Source organism: Saccostrea cucullata, unplaced genomic scaffold (genome assembly GCF_032062105.1).
Source record: "Saccostrea cucullata isolate Sc308-1 unplaced genomic scaffold, CSIRO_AGI_Scuc_v1 ctg3365, whole genome shotgun sequence".
Classification (NCBI taxonomy): Eukaryota; Metazoa; Mollusca; class Bivalvia; order Ostreida; family Ostreidae; genus Saccostrea; species Saccostrea cuccullata.
This window is the reverse complement of record NW_026934335.1, coordinates 1-22,126: the sequence shown is the minus strand read 5'-3', so window position 1 is coordinate 22,126 and position 22,126 is coordinate 1. Positions and strand designations below refer to the sequence as shown.

Here is a 22,126-nt window from a genome sequence, read left to right as displayed (position 1 = left end):
AGAAACAAGAAAGATATTGAGACTTTAGTTTCAACCAATCAGAGCAAAGCGCACGTGCATGCGCGTGAGATCTTGCTATTTTGACCATGCTATCTTGTCTATACTACTAATGTATCATTACATTATGAGTTTAAAAAAATTTCATCAAAAAATAGAAAAGTTTCGGCAATATCCATTATATTGGTCATTTTACGTGTTGCACGTGCGCGCTCTTGCAAGCACGTGCACGCAAAATGACCTTCGTTCGGCAACTCTACATAACATGCCTGCTAACCCTAAAAAGGTTTCACCTAAGTCAGATGTGTAGTTTACAAGATCACTCGTGGACAAAATTTTCCCAGGAAGAAGAAAAATAATAATAATAATAATAATAATAATAATAATAATAAGAAACAGAGTAAAAACAATATGTTCCCCAACTTCGTTTGGGGAACATAATAAGAAACAGAGTAAAAACAATATGTTCCCCAACTTCGTTTGGGGAACATAATAATAACTAGTGCTAATTGTAACGGGGACCGTTACAGATGTTCCCCAAACGCTCCCCAACTCCCTTTTGGTGCCATATTCCCTGTTATCTCTATTAAATAAGAAATACTTGATGGAATTTAGACTTAATCAAGGTCTTCCCAGAAAAATAAAAATATATTAAAAAATAGGCATTGCACGCGTGTTCATGTGCGTAACGACCATATTATCTTGTCTACACTATAAAATTTTAATATACTTTATATCAAAGCACTTAATCCAAAAGTATTAAAAAATGCACTCATTCGAGTGTATTTTTTATTTTTCTCATTTCACGTGCACACACGTGCAAGCACGTGCATAATGACTACACCTTCTTGTAGGAGTCCCTTATATTAATCCATGTTCTAAATCCCATCCTGTTTGGTTGAAAAACAAAAGATTTATAGCCATTTGAAGTTTCAGCCAATCAGATTGCAGCACAAATGCATGCGCGTGATTTCATGAATTTTTTCTATATCATATTTTAGGATATCGTAATGCATGACTATGTTTTAAATTTCAAAGCATTTCATCAAAAAACAAAGGAGATATAGCCATTGAAAGTTTCAGCCAATCAGATTAAAGCACGCGCGCATGCGCATGCTTTCATTAAAATTTTAATATATCATGTTGTAGATCTTCATAATGTAGGACCATGTTCAAAATTTCAAAAGATTATGACAAGAAACAAGAAAGATATTGAGACTTTAGTTTCAGCCAATCAGAGCAAAGCGAACGTGCATGCGCGTGAGATCTTGCTATTTTGACCATGCCATCTTGTCTATACTACTAATGTATCCTTACATTATAAGTTTCAAAAAAATTCATCCAAAAAAAGAAAAGTTACAGCAATATCCATTATATTGGTCATTTCACGTGTTGCACGTGCGCGCTCTTGCAAGCACGTGCGCGCAAAATGACCTTCTTTCGGCAAATCTACATAACATGTCTACTGACCCTAAAAACATTTTACCTTAGTCGGATGTGTACTTTACAAGATCACTCAAGGACAAAATTTTCCCAGGAATAATAATAATAATAATAAGAAACAGAGTAAAAACAATATGTTCCCCAACTTCGTTTGGGGAACATAACTAGTGCTAATTGTAACGGGGACCGTTACAGATGTTCCCCAAACGCTCCCCAACTCCCTTTTGGTGCCATATTCCCTGTAATCTCTATTAAATAAGAAATACTTTATGGAATTTAGCCTTAATCAAGGTTTTCCTGGAAAAAAACAAAATATATTTTAAAATAGGCATTGCACGCGTGTCCATGTGCGTACACGACCATATTATCTTGTCTACACTATCTAAAATTTTAATATACTTAATATCAAAGCATTTAATCCAAAAGCATTAAAAATGCACTCATTCGAGTGTATTTTTAATTTTACTTATTTCACGTGCACGGACTTGCACGCATGTGCAAGCACGTGCATAATGACTTCACCTTCTTGTAGGAGTCTCTTATATTTATCTATGCTCTAAATCCCATCCTGTTTGGTTGAAAAACAAGGGAGTTATAGCCATTTGAAGTTTCAGCCAATCAAATTGCAGCACACATGCATGCGCGTGATTTCATAATTTTTTATCTTTATCGTATTGAAGGATATCAAAATGAATGACTATATTTTAAAATTCCAAATATTTCGTCAAAAAACAAAGGAGATATAGCCATTTAAAGTTTCAGCCAATCAGATTGCAGCACACGTGCATGCGCGTGATTTCATTATTTTTTTTCTATATCATATTTTAGTATATCCTAATTCATGACTATGTTTTAAATTTCAAAGCATTTCGTCAAAAAACAAAGGAGATATAGCCATTTAAAGTTTCAGCCAATCAGATTACAGCACACGCGCATGCGCATGCTTTCATGAAAATTTTTATATATCATGCTGTAGATCTTCATAATATAGGACTATGTTCAAAATTTCAAAAGATTATGACAAGAAACAAGAAAGATATTGAGACTTTAGTTTCAGCCAATCAGAGGGAAGCGCACGTGCATGCGCGTGAGATCTTGCCATATTGACCACGTCATCTTATTTAAACTACTAATATATCCTTATATTATGAGTTTCAAAACATTTCATCAAAAAATAGAAAAGTTACGGTAGGAGTCATTATATTGGTCATTTCACGTGTTGCACGTGCCCGCTCTTACAAGCACGTGCGCGCAAAATGACCTTCGTTCGGCAACTCTACTTAACATGCCTACTAACCCTAAAAACATTTTACCTTAGTAGGATGTGTAGTTAACAAGATCACTCGTGGACAAAATTTTCCCAGGAAGAAGAAAAATAATAATAACTAGTGCTAATTGTAACGGGGACCGTTACAGATGTTCCCCAAACGCTCCCCAACTCCCTTTTGGTGCCATATTCCCTGTAAGTTTTATTAAATAAGACAAACTCTATGCATCTGAGATTTTAACAACATTTACAAAGAAGTGTACAAAAATCATTTAAACTTTAGCATTGCACGCATGCACATGTGAATGCATTTGCGTCATGACCATATCATCTTGTCTACACAATCTATATTTTTAATACACTGAATATTAAAGTATTAAATCCAAAATTATTTAGAAAATACGCTCATTCAAGTGTATGTTTGAGTTTACTCATTTCACGTGCACGCACGTGCATACATGAGCATGGTGAACATACCTTCTTGTAGAAGTCCATTACATCTATCTATGTTCTAAATTCCATCCCGTTTGGGTGAAAACTAAGGGAGTTATAGCTGTTTAAAGTTTCAGCCAATCAGATTATTGCAGCACATGTACACGCACGTGTTTGCATGTGCATGGTGACCATACCTTTTTGTAGAAGTCCATTATATTTATCTATTTTCCAAATCCCATCCTGTTTGGTTGAAAACCAAGGGAGTTATAGCTGTTTAAAGTTTCAGCCAATCAGATTGCAGCACATGTACACGCACGTGTTTGCATGTGCATGGTGACCATACCTACTTGTAGAAGTCCATTATATCTATCTATGTTCCAAATCCCATCCTGTTTGGTTGAAAACCAAGGGAGTCATAGCTGTTTAAAGTTTCAGCCAATCAGATTGCAGCGCACGTGCATGCACGTGTTTTCATGATAATTGCTTTATTTCATGTTGTAGGATATCCTAATGCATGGCTATGTTCAAAATTTCAAAGGATTTCGTCAAAAAACAAGAAAGATATTGAGACTTTAGTTGCAGCCAATCAGAGCGAAGTGCACGTGCATGCGCGTGAGATCTTGCTATTTTCACCATGTCGTCATGTCTATACTACTAATATATCCTCACATTATGAGTTTCAAAGCATTTCATCTAAAAATAGAATAATAATAAGAAACAGAGTAAAAACAATATGTTCCCCAACTTCGTTTGGGGAACATAATAAGAACAAACAGAGTAAAAACAACATGATCCCAAACTCCTTTAGGGGAACATAATAATAACTACATGAGCACGGTGACCATACCTTCTTGTAGAAGTCCATTACATCTATCTATGTTCTAAATCCCCCCCCATATGGTTGAAAACCAAGGGCGTTATACCTGCTAAAAGTTTCACCCAAAATCAGATTGCAGCGCACGTACACGCACGTGTATGCACGTGCATGGTGACCATACCTTTCTTGTAGTAGTCCATTATATCCATCTATGTTCCAAATCCCATCCTGTTTGGTTTGAAACCAAGGGAGTTATAGCTGTTTAAAGTTTCAGCCAATTAGATTGCAGCGCACGTACACGCATGTGTATCCATGTGCATGTTGACCATACCTTCTTATAGTAGTTCATTATTTTCTATTTTCAAATCCCATCCTTTTGGTTAAAACCAAATGAGTTGTAGCTATTCAAAGTTTAAGCCAATAGATTGCAGCGCACGTGCATGCACGTGTTTTCATGATAATTGCTATATATATATTGTAGGATATCCTAAAGCATGGCTATGTTAAAATTTTTCAAAGCAATTCGTCAAAAAACAAAAAAATTTTAATTTTTGTTTCAGCCAATCAGAGCGAACCAGTGCATGCGCGTGAGATTTTGCTATTTTGACCATGACATATTGTCTATGCTACTAATGTGTCCTTATATTATGAGTTCTAAAGCATTTCATCAAAAAATTAAAAAGTTACATCTATATCAATGTAATCGGAAATTTAATGTGTTGCACTTCCGCGCGATTCCAGCCACGTGCGCGCAAAATGACCTTCTTTCCCGAAAATCTCATTACATGTCTACTGACCCAAAAAACATTTCACCTTAGTCTGATGTGTATTTACAAGATCACTCGCGGAAAAATTTTCCCAGGAAGAAAAATAATAAGAATAATAATAATAAGAAACAAAGTAAAACAAATGTTCCCCAACTTCTTTTGGGGGAAACTAATAAGAAACAGAGTAAAAAAAATTTTTCCCCAAACCCCTTTTGGGGAACATAATAATAATAATAATAATAATAATAAAAACGAGAAAAAACAATATGCCCCCCAACTTCTTTTGGGGGAACATAAAAAGAAACCGAGTAAAAAAAATATGTTCCCAAAACCCCTTTTTGGGGAACATAACTAGGGCTAATTGTAACGGGAACCGTTCGTTCCCCAAACGCTCCCCAACTTCCTTTGCCTTATTCCCTGTAACTTCTTTATAAAAACAAACGCAATACATTTAAGACTTTAACAAATTTTACCAGAAGTACTATAGTATTCAATTTCAGCATCGCACGCATGCGCATTTGAATGCATGTGCGTAATGACCATACAGTACGGCAACGCGGACCCCGTATTTCCCGCGTCCCCGCCGCGGTATAATCACAACGCGGTATTTGGCCAGGTAGACAGGTAAACCGCGTTCCCTCCGCGGGGAAAATTTATCACTTATTCCCCCCCGCGGTTAAATCATCGATCAATTACTGACAATTAGTATCGTAAACAAACGGGGGTTTTCCCCCAAATTTAAATTTGGAATTTTCCCTTTAAAAAAAAAAAACAACAAACAAACAAACAACAAAACGAACAAACAAGCAAACAAAAAAAAAAAAAAAACAAAAAAAACGTGTGTTTATCAATAAATTTTGCTATGAATAAATTTTAAAAAAAAATAAGTTTATTTTTGTTTTTAAAATTACATATCAATCTTTGAAATTGAATAGAAAATTTCATTAAATTGTTACGTCTTTGCAATTGGTTAATTATTTTATGTTATTAATAATCTTCAAGAAACAAAATTAAATACTAGAAATTTTAATTAGTTTTTTTTTTTAAACTTCATATTATATGCAAACTGTAATAAATGTTGAACTCAGACTTTTAAGTTTCGATGAACGATTTTCAGCATTATAGTGCGACATTTAACTCCGGACACGACATTTGTCCGGAGTTTCGCCAACCACTTTTCAAAAGATATGTGGAAATTATTTATGTCATCTGATGGGATTTTTTAAAACTTAACACATGAACCAAAATTTACACCTGATTATCTTCTAGGTAAAAAGATATTACACCTGAAATCAAGAAATCCCATGGGATAATGGTGGGATTTTTTCTCCTAACCAATATCCCACCATTATTCTGTGGGAGAAAAAGGTATTCTGTGGGATTTTTTCTCCCATAGAAGTTTAAAAATCCCATAAATGCTTTATAATGGGACAAAATATCCCATATACTTGTTTACAGAAAATAATCTCCCATCTCTTTATAAATGTGGGATTTATCCCATATTCATTTCAAAATAGATAAAAATTCTCCCATGGGATAAAGAAACAAAAGTTTTAAACTAAACAGAGAAACTATTGAACAGTTTAACTACTATTCATTATTTATTTTCATTTAACTTTTTAAGTTATGTGTTTCCTAAACCATTTTTTTTTTAATTTCTTAAAATTAACCAATTTTGGGGTAATGTTTAATTTTTTCAATGATTAAAGATTTCACATGAAATAGCACTAAAATCAACAGTGAATTTATCTCTAAAATTTTCAGGGTTTTGGGGGGTTTTTTTTAAGTAAAAAGACAATTTCCCTTGTATGTAGATTACCTTATTTTCTTCCTTTGAATGGGAAAAATAAAAATTACAATTATGAAAGAAATAATTTTTTTTGTTTATTTTCCTTCTCATCATTTAGGTTAATTTATTGCATACGTGCCATTTGTAAAGCTTTACAACATGATCACGTTGTTAAATCTTTGCCTGTTTGTTGCACTAAACTGATAGGTTTCTAATTAAAAAAAATCACGACATTGGGTCATATCAATCATTCTAAGATTCTTAGAGAGTTTTAAAACTTATTCAAATGCACAAACTGTAATAATTTACCTAATTTTTACTTTTAATTTTCTTGATCCTAATCATGCCTTGTTTTGTTCCAATGACAGCTGGAATTAATTTTACATACAACGAACCCGATCTGACAAATGTACAGAAAATAATGGAAAAAAAATTCAACCATCTTCAATCATTATGCACATTTATTGGTAGATTGCATCAAAAAAAATTCAACTACCTTTTCACTAATTTCAAAACTTTCTACCTACACCTCAGAAACATATCAAGAATCGTTGACAGTTTATTGAACCCGTTCAAAAATAAACATGATGAAAGGGCATGGATCCAGAATATTTGCGGTGGTACTCTAATATGTTTCATATCATCCAGTAGAAAACAAGTTTTCCTTAGTTCTATTACTTCTATTTAACGTCAGTATGCACCTTGATTTTGGACACCCCATAACACATAAAAGCCACAGTTAGTTGATGCTCACTGTTAATACCCAAGCAGATGTGAATATAGCATAATGAAATCATATAAAAAATTGAGTATTCAACTTACACCTCAGCAATCTGTGTGTAATTTGAATAAGATGTTAGATCCGCAGGCATATTCACTAAACTGACTGTATACAGTAGTGACTATGCGAGCGGATCTAACATCTTATTTTAACTAGACAAGTTCAGTGCCTGTGGCTTAAATTTATTAAACTTCTTTCAGGAAGATTTTCAATTTTCTTGTCATAAATGCATATTGTCAATTATTAGGCTTCCTGTCAGTTTGTCTAGATCTACATATATACCCATACCCTACCATTCTTGCATTGTGTTCTATGTATTTAAATATCATAAGCATACTATGACGAAATACTACACGACTTCATTTTCTGAAGAAAAACTGACTGCGCCCACACCGGAGAGCGAACTCCAATTGTCAGTCCAATGCGCTATGGATTACGCCACAGACGCCGTTATGAATATCAATGTTCTTTAAAATATGTACTTAAATTCAAATATTTTACACTTAAATAGCTGCAGAACTGTAGCCCCACGAAAAAATATATGTTGACAGACCAGAGAGCTACAGTGCCACCCAATGAAAAAACTGTATATTTATTGCATTCAAAAAAGTGTGCTCGGTTCTGAATTAATTCCTCGAAATTCTTACCTCAATTCATTGCAAAACAAAAGGCCCATGGGCCACATCGCTCACCTGAGAAGATTTGACCATTCCGTTCCTTACAAGATTTTCCTCTTGTAATACATATTGTGACCCCATCCTACCCCACTGATCATAATTTAGAAAATTTGAAATCTTCACTACGATGTGATGCTTTGATTCCCCATTGTAAAACTTTTAATCCCCAATGTGGCCCCGCTCTATCCCCGGGGGTCATGATTATAGCAATTTAGAATCTACACTACCCCAGGATGCTTCCACATAAGTTTCAGCTTTTCTGGCCCAGTGATTGTTAAGAAGAAGATCATTTTCAAAGATTTTTCCTATATATTTCTATGTAAAACTTTGATTCTCCATTGTCGCCCTGCCCAACCCCCGGGGGACATGATCTGTACAATTTAGAATCTACACTACCCCGGGATGCTTCCATATAAGTTTCAGCTTTTCTGGCCCAGTGGTTCTTGAGTAGAAGATTTTCAAAGCTAGATTTTCCAATATAATTCTATGTAAAACTTTCATTCCCCATTGTGGCCCCTCCCTACCCCCTGAGGATCATGATTTGAAAAATTTAGAATCTACACTACCCAGGTAACTTCCACACAAGTTTAACCTTTTATGGCCCAGTGGTTCTTGAGAAAAAGATTTTTAAAGAATTATCCTATAAATTTCTATGTAAAACTTTGATTCCCCATTGTGGCCCCGCCCAACCCCCAGGGGTCATGATTTGAACAATTTGGAATCTTCACTACCCAGGGATGCTTCCATATAAGATTCAGCTTCATGAGTTCCCTATTTCATTGAATAAAGGTACACATCCCTTCATTTTACATTTAAGGACATACGCAAGGTACCTTACCTATATACTAATAATTTTTCAAGATATTCTAAATTTAAACTTTGAATACATGTACGGTCTACCATATTACAAATTTTTAGACAAAAAATCAGCATGCATTTCCAGGGATTTTGAACAGACATTAAAGCTTGAACATGTTTGCATTATTCAAAGAAAAATGTACAAAAATTACAAAACATATAAAATTCAAGCTTTTTTTTCATCAAAATTGCTTTAGAAGAGATTTACAAATCCATGTATAGACAATAAAAATATTGCACACGTCCTTCTTTTAGTGGAGCTCTTCAACTCCAGGGAAGAACCCAATAAAGTGCAAACTATGCTGCGTATGACCTTAAATGCCTGTTTATATAAGAGAATAATAAGTTAAAGAACTTGTTTTAATCAAAATAATAATAAAAAACTTATTTAATCCTTTAAATTTAATTTTTAATTCAGAAATTTGACTGATGAATAAAAAGAGTAATATACAATAAAATACTTATTAAATTATTTCTCTTGGTTCCATTCATTAGATATTCAATATTCCAGTCAACACTCTTTACATGAATGAATTATCAAAAGTTTTGTCCTTAAAGTTTTGGATCCACAGATCATGAGATGATGTCTCCTTTTATGTGTATGTATCTGTATATACTGAAAAAAAGCAAGTTGCTTTGTGATAAAAAGGATAAACCCTAAGTCTCTGATTAGGCTGCAGCTCTACTGGTCTGTATATGTATAACAAAGAAAAAGTAACACTTGGATTTGAAACTTTGCAATAGGCAGCAATAAATAGAATTATGTATCTAAGTGTAGTCTACTTGTGTTCCACATTATATTGAAATCATACCAAAATTATAGGAGGAGTAGCGTTTACAAAAATTACAGACAAATGGACAGATGGACAGCTAGACGGATGGACGGGGGACACCTTCCTATTGCATAAGCTCTTCTGATCTCTGACCAGTAGAGATTAAAAAAAAATCAAATTTGATTTTTATCAATGTTAAAGAAATAAAACTGCGAAATTCAATTGTAAATGGTTGGTTGCGTACTAATTATTCAAAGTAGTTTTTGTTGTATGGTTTGAAAAATTTTATTATTCATTCTCTCTTTTCTCACAAAGAATTACCTTTGCGTTTCTTGTATTTACAAGGGGGACAAATCTTCAAGTGGTACATGTACACTATATGTCAGCTACTATACCTTCATTTTCTATGAAAGAAAAAAATAGAATAAATCAAACAATACCAAATACATGTATAATAACAAAGCATGGATGGATTAAATTTTTCATTATTAGAAAATGAATTGAATATCATGAATATTGATCACTCAAATTTCTAGTTCCAGCCAAAATGACTGACACTTTACCGGATAATTTACCCCTACAGAGGACGAAGTATAAAACTAAAAGTATAAATTATTTTCATCTATCAATGATCAGTATACCATAAATGAAACTTTGCGCATGTTCTGCATTTACCGGTATTATAGAAGTTTTATGCCCTTGAGAATTTTTCATGAAGTCAGATGATGCATATGTCTGTTTTTTTTTTCTCTCTGTGGTAACTCTTTGAAAGTAAACTGAGTTGATTTCTTAATAATTCTACCAGAATGTAAATTAGGCGGGTCAATAGGTCAGGAGCTAAGAAAGCCTAATATGCATGAAAATCTCATGCGCACCTGTCTCTGTGGCTGACGCTAAGGAGGCCAAATATGCATGAAAATCTTGTGCGGCTATCTTTCAGACTTTGTGTTTGACGTCAGTGGGTGAGGACTATTGAAATTGGCATGGGAGTCCTTGACGTGTAATTTAAATCTACAGTACCTGGCCATAAGTGAGTCATAATTGCATTTTTACGCTATATATATTTCATTGAAAACCCTATTTTTATAAAAACTTTTTGTGAAGTCAATTTTAGCTCATTTTTCATAATTTTTTTCATTGAAACATGCAGAATTATTCAAATTTTCTTATCTTAATTGATAAACAAAATGATACTTAAACCTTTGAGAATAAATTATAAAATATTGTCAAGACAAAATTTGTATGTCTACATTATTGCAGGTTATCCTGCAACATTCACAAAAACGTAGTCTTTATTTCTTTTAAAAACATCCAATATCCTATCAATTCCAATAAAAAAGTCATATTATTAGTAATAAAGTTTGAACTTTTTAAAATTTCATTTCCAATTTATAATAGAAAGAATATTTTCACAAATAAATATGTAAAAAAGAAAAGGTCCTAGTATTTTTGTCACTTATGATTTACTTACACATAAGCATCTGATATCTGATGTATATTTTTTCCCCTCAAAAGAACATGAACATAACTTAATAAATAAATGATATTTCTAAATACCGGGTATGTATTCATGGTATAAAAATGAGTTTAGCAGTTTAAAGAATGATTTTTTACTCAAAGTTTTACGACTGTTTTCAGATACATATTTAATATCAATTAAAAAAAAAATTGATTACATCAATAATCATGTGGGTACATGTCCTATGTAAACTTCAGAGGATCAATCAATTTTCTAACAGAGATTTAGTAATTTGATATTTGGATAGTACTTCTAAACAATATAAGTAAGAGTTTGGGGGTTATTAGTAACCGGTATGTCCATCATGACATGCACTATAAGCACTGACCCCCATATCTCAAAAATTATCTTGACAGCAAAAAAAAAAATGTACTTGCAACACATGCAATGTTTATTAATCCCTAGTACACTACAGTAGCAGGATACCATGTCTGAGAGAAGATAATTAATTTTCTTATCAGTAGGCCTAATGCTGATGACTGTGATCAGGATACTTCTGAACTGTAACTTGCAAATTACAGAAAAATTTAGACATGACAATATATTTTTTTAAGTACAATCATCAGCTAGTGTACATATTGAGGAAATTCGAACGAAAGAATAATTATTCCGATTTTCTGACGATTATTTACTTTGTTAACTTGTATAATATACTACTGAATATCCCCATCGACTGCTAGCTCTGCAGATACTTTATCATTTGTTTACAGGGACAAAAATTCATAACATCTGAAGACAAATTGTTTTAATCAGCGAACGAGAAATCAGAATGATCTATCTTTAATCTTTATCTTAAGACTTTAACAAAAAAGAGAATCTATAAGCCATGTATTAACATGCTTTTAATGAAATAAATAACAAATTTTATAATTCTAGATCTACTTACGAAAATTGAGCAGGTTTCGTTTACAAACATCATGATCATCATCATGATCATCATGTGGAAATTCCTCGTTTTTTTTTTCTTTGGATGGTATTGGGTAATTCTAGGAGTAATGCATCCTTCTGCGCAGAATTTTAAGAAGTGAATCCATAGATAGAATATTGCGGCTTCTTTTATTTATTGGTCTTTTTTTTAGTTAAACAATGCACAGTTCACGAGAAAACAAAGAAATGAAATCAGGCCTATTTTTTTTTTTTTTTTGTTGTAAATACTGCCATGGGTAATAATGGTAATTCAATTGTCCGATACCAGAACTATTAACATTCTATATAAATGGGACATCGTCATGATCATTGAAAACATTATAAGAAGAAGAAGGGGTAGTGGAGGGGATGGGTAGTCTCTCTGTATCTCTAAAATAAAATGTTTCCCTTGCAAAGTAAATTTTATTTGCATGATCAGCGGGATATTCACTGAGTACAAATGTAAAAGTCCAGTCAATAAATAGCCCCAATAAAGCCCTTTCTTCTTTTTCTTCACGACATTTTGATATATTGTTAACCTTCTATGATGTTCAAAATTGTTTCATTCATCAACAATGCATCCTTCATGTGATAATCAATACTCAATAGTAACCTATAAATTGTTTAAACCGCATTTTTGTGAAACGTAGAATGAAAATTCAAAAGCTATACGAGTATTCAATTTACTTTCATAAATATAATCCAAGTTTTTCGAATTATTTGACAAAAGTTTCTATCATCTGTCCTTTAACACAGGTTAAGGGGGGGGGGTATACAATTTTATATTAATTGTTTGCTATCAATTATGAATCATATAAAATTGTTGGATTTAGTTTTTAAACTAAAAATGAAAAAAAAAAATATGACTTTAATCCGAAGGTTTAGAAAATCATGGAGTTTGTTTTTTCATGAATTTCTATTGTAAATTCAGTTGTTAAATCGACTTGCTGTGTGTTGATATCCCTTATGTATGTGTTGTTAATTCCAAGCAAATTGTGACAGTTTTGCTACCTGGGGAAAACAAAAGACTCTTATTTGCCCCTAGGTATCATACCCCATCGAGATCTGGGGTAAAGATATTGGTTTCTCGGAAGTTAGCAAGGGGAGGGGTGTTAGGGTTTAACAGCAGACTTGAGTTGCTTTAACAGAATAGTATTCAAACATTTGCTGCAAGAGTAAGAAAAACAGGTAAAATACTACAGAAGTTGATACTTTTTCTGTGAAATCAAACTCAGATGACAAATATATATATTAAAGAAAATCACATTGAGCTTAACTTCGGATCGACACCCCCGTACAAAAATATAGTACCGTCCAAAGCTAAAGCGTTTCGAAGTCAACAGAGTCAATATCTCGAAGTGGAGTCTTGTGACACGTTGATGAATATTTCCTATTATTGTTTTTTATCGATAAACTAAAATAAAATCATTAAAAATATTATAGCTTTAAATCTAGCTTAAATAATATCTATGCCAGATATAGGACACGATAGCATAATACGATACTCTTTACAGAGTTATGTCCCTTTCTAGAATGTAAGTGATTGATTTAAAATTCTTATGGTTCTTACGTTTACCTGATTTATTTTTTCATCTAAACAATAATAGCCAATGTAACTTTTATTTTAAGGAACATTGGACGAAAAGGATTTTTTTGAAAGTTTAGTAGAGAAAAATGACAATTTATAGATCCTTGATTTAAATTATAGTAAATAATCAAAATGGTCCCCTTAGAATTGTTGGTATATAAAGAAGTTACGATATTACTTTAACATGTTTACCACCTTGTTTTAATGTTATCATCTAAGTCACATTTCATTAAAATAATATCTCTCGTGGAAGATCAAATTGATTAAAAATTTGTAATGACAAGATAAAGAAAGATATAAAAACAAAAAGATATGAAATGGAATGTTAATGATGTATCAATTGTGAATTCCGTGTGAAAAGTAATCAGTGATCTTGTATTCAAAGTGTACAAACAGTTCATTTCAGATAAATTCAGAACTTGTGAAATAAAACAAACGGGTAATTGCAGGCATACTTCAAGTCACTGTTTGGTTTCAAGTCTCTTTCAGCTTTGTTTTCATTTACATGTATTTAAATCTAATAAGATTGTACAAACTCAGCATCAACACCAAGTACAGAGTTAGAGCGGAAAGCTAAAGATTCATACGTTTTATCGTTATTCAGTAAAACAAAAAATAAAATTAAAACAATTTTAAATATCAAGCAGATTCAATGTTGCCCCAATATGCAGATTTCTCTATTTCGCTACGAATATTATGAAACAAAAGTATAAAAGTTGTATGCTTTTAATTAAATTCTACATCAGTTGTGCCCACCTCCTTTCATGTACCCCACCCCATCTCAAAAGAGTGCTGAAAATGCTTCCAAAAGACTGATTGTATTTCAGTATCTTTGATTTGATTTCCTGAAGAATTTTCAAGAGTTCTAGAGTAATTTATTGATTGTTGTGAAAGAGTGACCAGATTGAAATCATTGAATGGATTCCGATTTCACACCTTTGAAAATATATTTGTAAAATTTAGCCTGAAGAAATATTCTCACACCTTTCCTCAGAACTTCAATGTAAACGATGGTATACACATATATTCAACAATTCATCTCCACACCGACTGATGATACATGAACCGTTTCCTGTTTATTATCAATTTGTGTATATACTTTGTTTTGGAGTAACTTCTCTAACAAATATTTTAAATCATTTTCCAAGAAAATAAAAAAAAAAACATTTTAAAGTGTTGATTAATAGACATAAATAATATGAGTGGATTTTTTTTTTTTACTGCAAAACAATAAAGATGATAATGGCTAACAATTAGTAAACCTTGTTTAGCTGTTAATTAAGTTTAGGTAACAATATGTTACTATATAGACTAATTATATCGTTAGTGCTATTATCACCAAAAAAAACAGTAATTGGTATCTGTTTCAAAGAAAATTTCAAAATACTTGTACATGTGAGGCTTCATGTTTGCTCATTCAAAGATCTGTTGCAGCTCATTTTCATAATCAAAAACAATCATTTATTCAACATCTTATTTTTTCTTATTTAACAGATTAAAAATTTACATTCATAAAATATACTCTTCTAACATTTCATTTTAATTTTGCCAAGTTAGTATTATTTTGCTTGCAATAGCATGCACTTTCTAAATGTAAAATGATAAATTCTACATTTCATAAAATATACTCTCAATCTAACATTGTTCATTTTTTTATTTTTCAATGAAATTTTGCAAGTTGGTATTATTTTGCTTGCACACATGTACATATGTAAAATGATAAATTCTATGAAATTTCATTTCCTCATTGTGTTATACTCCATCAATGTATTCTCTTGAATGACCATAACTTTTTTATTTCTCAATGAAATTTTGCCAAGTTCGTATTATTTTGCTTGCAATAGCATGTACATTCTAAATGTAAAATGATAAATTCTAAGAGGACTGAAATTTTCATAGGGAGAATCCATCATTGTGTTATACTCCGTCAATGGTATTTAGGTGTGTTCTCTTGAATGATCATAATTTTTTTTTTCTCAATGAAATTTTGCCAAGTTTGTATTATTTTGCTTGCAATAGCATGCATTTTCTAAATGTAAAATCATAAATTCTAAGAGGAATGAAATTTTTTTTTTCTCAATGAAATTTTGCCAAGTTTTTATTTCTCAATGAAATTTTGCCAAGTTCGTATTATTTTGCTTGCAATAGCATGTACATTCTAAATGTAAAATGATTTCTAATTTTTCATAGGGAGAATCCATCATTGTGTTATACTCCGTCAATCGTATAATCTCTTGAATGACCATAACTTTTTTTTTTCTCAATGAAATTTTGCCAAGTTGGTATTATTTTGCTTGCAGATAGCATGTACTTTCTAAATGTAAAATGATAAATTCTAAGAGGACTGAAATTTTCATAGGGAGAATCCATCATTATGTTATACTCCGTCAATCGTAAGATGTGTTCTCTTGAATTACCATAACTTTTTTATTTTTCAATGAAATTTTGCCAAGTTGGTATTAAATAGCAGGTACATTCTAAATGTAAAATGATAAATTCTAAGAGGACTGAAATTTTCATAGGGAGAATCCATCATTATGTTATACTCCGTCAATCGTACTTAGGGGTGTTCTCTTGAATGACCATAACTTTTTTTTTCTCAATGAAATTTTGCCAAGTTGGTATTATTTTGCTTGCAGATAGCATGTACTTTCTAAATGTAAAATGATAAATTCTAAGAGGACTGAAATTTTCCTAGGGAGAATCCATCATTATGTTATACTCCGTCAATCGTACTCAGATGTGTTCTCTTGAATTACCATAACTTTTTTATTTTTCAATGAAATTTTGCCAAATTGCTATTATTTTGCTTGCAATAGCAGGTACATTCTAAATGTAAAATGATCAATTCTAAGAGGACTGAAATTTTCATAGGGAGAATCCATCATTGTGTTATACTCCGTCAGTCGTATTTAGGTGTGTTCTCTTGAATGACCATAACTTTTTATTTCTCAATTAAATTTTACGAATTTAGTATTATTTTGCTTGCAATAGCAGGTACTTTCTAAAAATGTTAAAATGATAAATTCTATTTTTTTTTAGGGAGAATCCATCATTATGTAATACTCCGTCAATCGTATTTAGGGGTGTTCTCTTGAATGACCATAACTTTTTTTTTATCAATGAAATTTTGCCAAGTTGGTATTATTTTGCTTGCAGATAGCATGTACTTTCTAAATGTAAAATGATAAATTCTAAGAGGACTGAAATTTTCATAAGGAGAATCCATCATTATGTTATACTCCGTCAATCGTACTCAGATGTGTTCTCTTGGATGACCATTACTTTTTATTTTTCAATGAAATTTTGCCAAGTTGGTATTATTTTGCTTGCAATAGCATGTACATTCTAAATGTAAAATGATAAATTCTAAGAGGACTGAAATTTCATAGGGAGAATCCATCATTGTGTTATACTCCATCAATCGTATTTAGGTGTGTTCTCTTGAATGACCATAACTTTTTTTTTTCTCAATGAAATTTTGCCAAGTTGGTATTATTTTGCTTGCAATAGCATGTACATTCTAAATGTAAAATGATAAATTCTAAGAGGACTGAAATTTTCATAGGGAGAATCCATCATTGTGTTATACTCCGTCAATGGTATTTAGGTGTGTTCTCTTGAATGACCATAACTTTTTTTTTTCTCAATGAAATTTTGCCAAGTTGGTATTATTTTGCTTGCAATAGCATGTACTTTCTAAATGTAAAATGATAAATTCTAAGAGGACTGAAATTTTCATAAGGAGAATCCATCATTATGTTATACTCTGTCAATCGTACTCAGATGTGTTCTCTTGGATGACCATAACTTTTTTATTTCTCAATGAAATTTTGCCAAGTTGTTATTATTTTGCTTGCAATAGCAGGTACTTTCTAAATGTAAAATGATAAATTCTAAGAGGACTGAAATTTTCATAAGGAGAATCTATCATTATGTTATACTCTGTCAATCGTACTCAGGTGTGTTCTCTTGAATGACCATTACTTTTTTTATTTTTCAATGAAATTTTGCCAAGTTCGTATTATTTTGCTTGCAATAGCATGTACATTCTAAATGTAAAATGATAAATTCTAAGAGGACTGAAATTTTCATAGGGAGAATCCATCATTGTGTTATACTCCGTCAATCGTATTTAGGTGTGTTCTCTTGAATGACCATAACTTTTTTTTTCTCAATGAAATTTTGCCAAGTTGGTATTATTTTGCTTGCAGATAGCATGTACTTTCTAAATGTAAAATGATAAATTCTAAGAGAACTGAAATTTTTCTAGGGAGAATCCATCATTATGTAATACTCCGTCAATCGTATTTAGGGGTGTTCTCTTGAATGACCATAACTTTTTTTTTTCTCAATGAAATTTTGCCAAGTTGGTATTATTTTGCTTGCAGATAGCATGTACTTTCTAAATGTAAAATGATAAATTCTAAGAGGACTGAAATTTTCATAAGGAGAATCCATCATTATGTTATACTCCGTCAATCGTACTCAGATGTGTTCTCTTGGATGACCATAACTTTTTTATTTCTCAATGAAATTTTGCCAAGTTGTTATTATTTTGCTTGCAATAGCAGGTACTTTCTAAATGTAAAATGATAAATTCTAAGAGGACTGAAATTTTCATAAGGAGAATCTATCATTATGTTATACTCTGTCAATCGTATTGTGTTCTCTTGAATGACCATTACTTTTTTATTTTTCAATGAAATTTTGCCAAGTTGGTATTATTTTGCTTGCAATAGCATGTACATTCTAAATGTAAAATGATAAATTCTAAGAGGACTGAAATTTTCCTAGGGAGAATCCATGATTATGTTATACTCCGTCAATCGTACTCAGATGTGTTCTCTTGAAGTACCATAACTTTTTTATTTTTCAATGAAATTTTGCCAAGTTGCTATTATTTTGCTTGCAATAGCAGGTACATTCTAAATGTAAAATGATAAATTCTAAGAGGAGTGAAATTTTCAAAGGAAGAATCCATCATCATGGTATACTCTGTCAATAGGAATTGGAGTGTTCATGTAATTGATTACCATAACTTTTTGTACTTTTCATTGAAGTTTATTATTAGCTAGTTTGGAATACCGTTAGAATTTTTTTGTTATAGCATTCACACAGTAAATCAAACCAAATAAATGAATTTGTGTATATTTTTTGAAACAATAAGAAAATGACCAATGGCAATGGGAGACTTTTTTCTAAGTTTTTAAAATTTCAATAAATTATTTGAAAAGGGGGAGCTTTATCTGCCTTATAAATACAGTCATATTTACTTTTCAAAAATAGAAATTATGTTTTTAAAGTCAGATACCTGCATGCATATAACATATATATTTATTTGACCTCTAAAATTAATCTGTGAAACCTGAGTAGACTACAAGTTTTCGCCTTTTATTTCACGCAAATTCACTTGGCTGAGTACTTTTATTTGATAATGCTCTCCAAGTGAAAACGGTACCATGATTAAAAATTCAACATTCATTTAAAGTAAAAATATATAGTCGTTATAGAATACTTTATTTAGATGGGAACGAAACGCCCGGAGTGAATCCACATAGTCGAGACGAATGAATACACCCAATACACTGTTCCGATCTTACTCTCCGTTACGCTTTGTATTTAGAAACAATTCACATTCTGTAAATGCATTGATGCAACTGTGATGCAAGAACAGGAAAGAAGTCCGAAGTGGCTGAACTTCTGCAGTCTGTTGAAAGGATTAATTCACGTACTTTTAAATCAATGTAGTCTCATTTATATTCATTTTATTGAGATATTGGTTTAATCGTAATGCTTGAATTAGTCCACAATCACCTCAGCGCAAATTAATAAGTCAAAGAAAGGTGCTACAGTTCCGTTCAGTTAAGGAGCACCCGAGAAGGTAGTTTCATAAAATAAGTTTATTCAGGATATAACTTTGGGTAATTTCCCAACATAATATGTTTTACGGTGTGACCGTTGGGGCGATGTATAAAAACACTTGGAGCACCCGTCAGAAGGTAGTTTCATAAAATAAGTTTATTCAGGATAAAACTTTTTTGGAAAAACATTGCATTACAGCCCATATATGCAGTTTACAAAATGACAATATGACATACAACATATTTGGCTGAATACAATTGACTCTCAATGAGTTTAAACAGAGGGGGTGAAACATTTAAATTAAGGTAGGAAGTATTTCAGCAATTATAATATGACCATAACCCATTACAAACCTATTTCAATGATATTTTCAAAAATGGCTATTGTTTTATTTACCATTCATCATGTTCCATATCAAATCATTTCAAGGGAGATCTACACTATTTATGGTTTATGATAGTAAAGAATTACAATTTTATATCTAGACCACAGCATGTATATAATATGACTGTAAATTCTTTTTAATAGTAATATAAGCTAGAGTAGAAATATCAAAGTAATGATTTTGTTTTTTTAAAATGTTGAGTTGAATGAATTATATGGCAACAAGCTTTATAATTCAAAAGTAATTTTGACCCTTGACTGTATTAAATTAAAAGAAGATGGACTGCTTTCCCTGTACATTAAAGAGATCAAAACAATTTCCATTCTCCTGTAGGATAAAATATTCTATAAATCATTTTCATAGAGAACTTTTAATCCTATTAGTGACAATTATAGAACTTCTTGTCCCATTTCACAAATTATGGGATAAAAAATCCCATGTAGGGTAAAAAATGGGAGTTTTGATTCTATAGGAGAAAAAATCCCACAGAACTCATTTTTCTCCCACAGAATAATGGTGGGATATTGGTTAGGAGAGAAAATCCCACCATAATCCCATGGGATTTCTTGATTGCAGGTGTAATATCTTTTAAACTAGAAGATATTCAGGTGTAAAGGTTAGTCCATGTTGTGCGATTAAAAAAATCCCACCAGACGATATAACTGGTTTCCATGTATCTTTGGAAAAGTGTTTGGCGAAAGTCCGGACAAATGTCGTGTCCGGAGTTAAATGTCGCACTTGATTTTAGTAATTTTCGAAAAGAGCAGAAAATAGAAATACATTCAAATACTAGCTATGATCTTATTGATATTCTGAATAGAAATACCTGTGATTATTTTATTAACAAGAACCCCTCCCCCCCCCCCCCCCCCAAAAAAAAAATCGTCGATATTTAGTTCATAGTAATAAAGTGTAGCTCATAATAATGGAGCAACGGTATTCCTAAAATTAGGCGTGTTTTGTTAAAATTTAATTGTACATGTAATTATGTATCACTATCTATCATCGTTTTTCATGCTATTATTTATAACAGACATGTATACAGAAGTAACGGTACTTTTCTAAATGAAACCAAATGACTGATATGATCTCGCAGATAAATAAACACATAGCTACATGTAACTGCAACTGCACGGGCTAATTGTGAACACCGGATTACAGTGCATATAAAGAGAAGCGATATGTCTTTAAATTTTAATTATACCTTTTTAGCAATTTGAAGATCATTTGGGGTGGCATTATTGATTTTGAAAATAAACTTTAAGTTAATATATTCAATAAATTATTCGACTTTATTTCATCCTATACTGTACATGTATTCATTTACTGTTAACAGACGTTTTTGAGAATTAATTAATTTTGAGTGACCATTGGTAAAAAAAAAGAAGACTTTTTTATTAAACAATTTGATAAAACTTAAAAATGAATTTTTTTTAAGAATCCATGTCATGGTATAAATCTATTAATATTGATGTGGTCGTAATCCCCCCCCCCCTCATTTCGACACGATTAAAAATCGACAATACTTTTACAGGTAAGAACATCTAAGCTGAAGAATAACAGTAGTGGGCCCCGCCGCGGTGTAAACACGGTCTCAGGTAGCACCGCGATCAAAACCCGCGACGGTGTAACGCGGAAAGGATTAATACACCGCGGAGGGGACGCGGTCTAATACGGGATCCGCGTTGCCTGTACTGTAGCATCTTGTCTACACTATTTATATATTTTTATATACTAAATATTACAGCAATTAATCCAAAAATATCTTTAATCTAGTGTATTTAGAATTTTACACATTTCACGTGCACGCACGTGCATGCCTGTGTATGATGACCATTCCCTGTTGTAGGAGTCTATAATATCTATCTATATTCTGAATCCCATGCTGTTTGGCTGAAAACCAAGGGAGTTATAGTCATTTAAAGTTTCAGCCAATCAGATTGCAGCGCACGTGCATGCGCGTGATTTGATGAAAATTAATATATGACATTGTAGGATATCCTAAAGCATGCCTATGTTTGAAATTTCAAAGCATCTCATCAAAAAACAAAAAAGATATTGAGATTTTTGTTTCAGCCAATCAGAGCGAAGCGCACGTTCATGCACGTGCAAGCATGTTCATGATGACCATACCTTCTTCTAGGGCCGTTATGTTTGTCTATGTTCTAAATCCCATGCTGTTTGGTTGAAAAACAAGGGAGTTATCCCTTTTAAAATTTAAGCCAATCAGATTGCAGCGCATGTGCATGCGCGTGATTT

General features: G+C 32.1%; 1 long non-coding RNA gene across 1 annotated transcript; it reads right to left on the bottom strand.

The window, feature by feature from the left end:
* Nucleotides 1-8,659: 8,659 nt before the first annotated feature.
* LOC134240550 (uncharacterized) lies at nucleotides 8,660-12,079 on the bottom strand. The gene is made up of 3 exons (XR_009986467.1): nucleotides 12,010-12,079; nucleotides 9,926-10,008; nucleotides 8,660-9,447 (listed from the first exon to the last, which is right to left on the bottom strand). It is a non-coding gene; the product is annotated as an uncharacterized LOC134240550 (long non-coding RNA).
* Nucleotides 12,080-22,126: the final 10,047 nt, after the last annotated feature.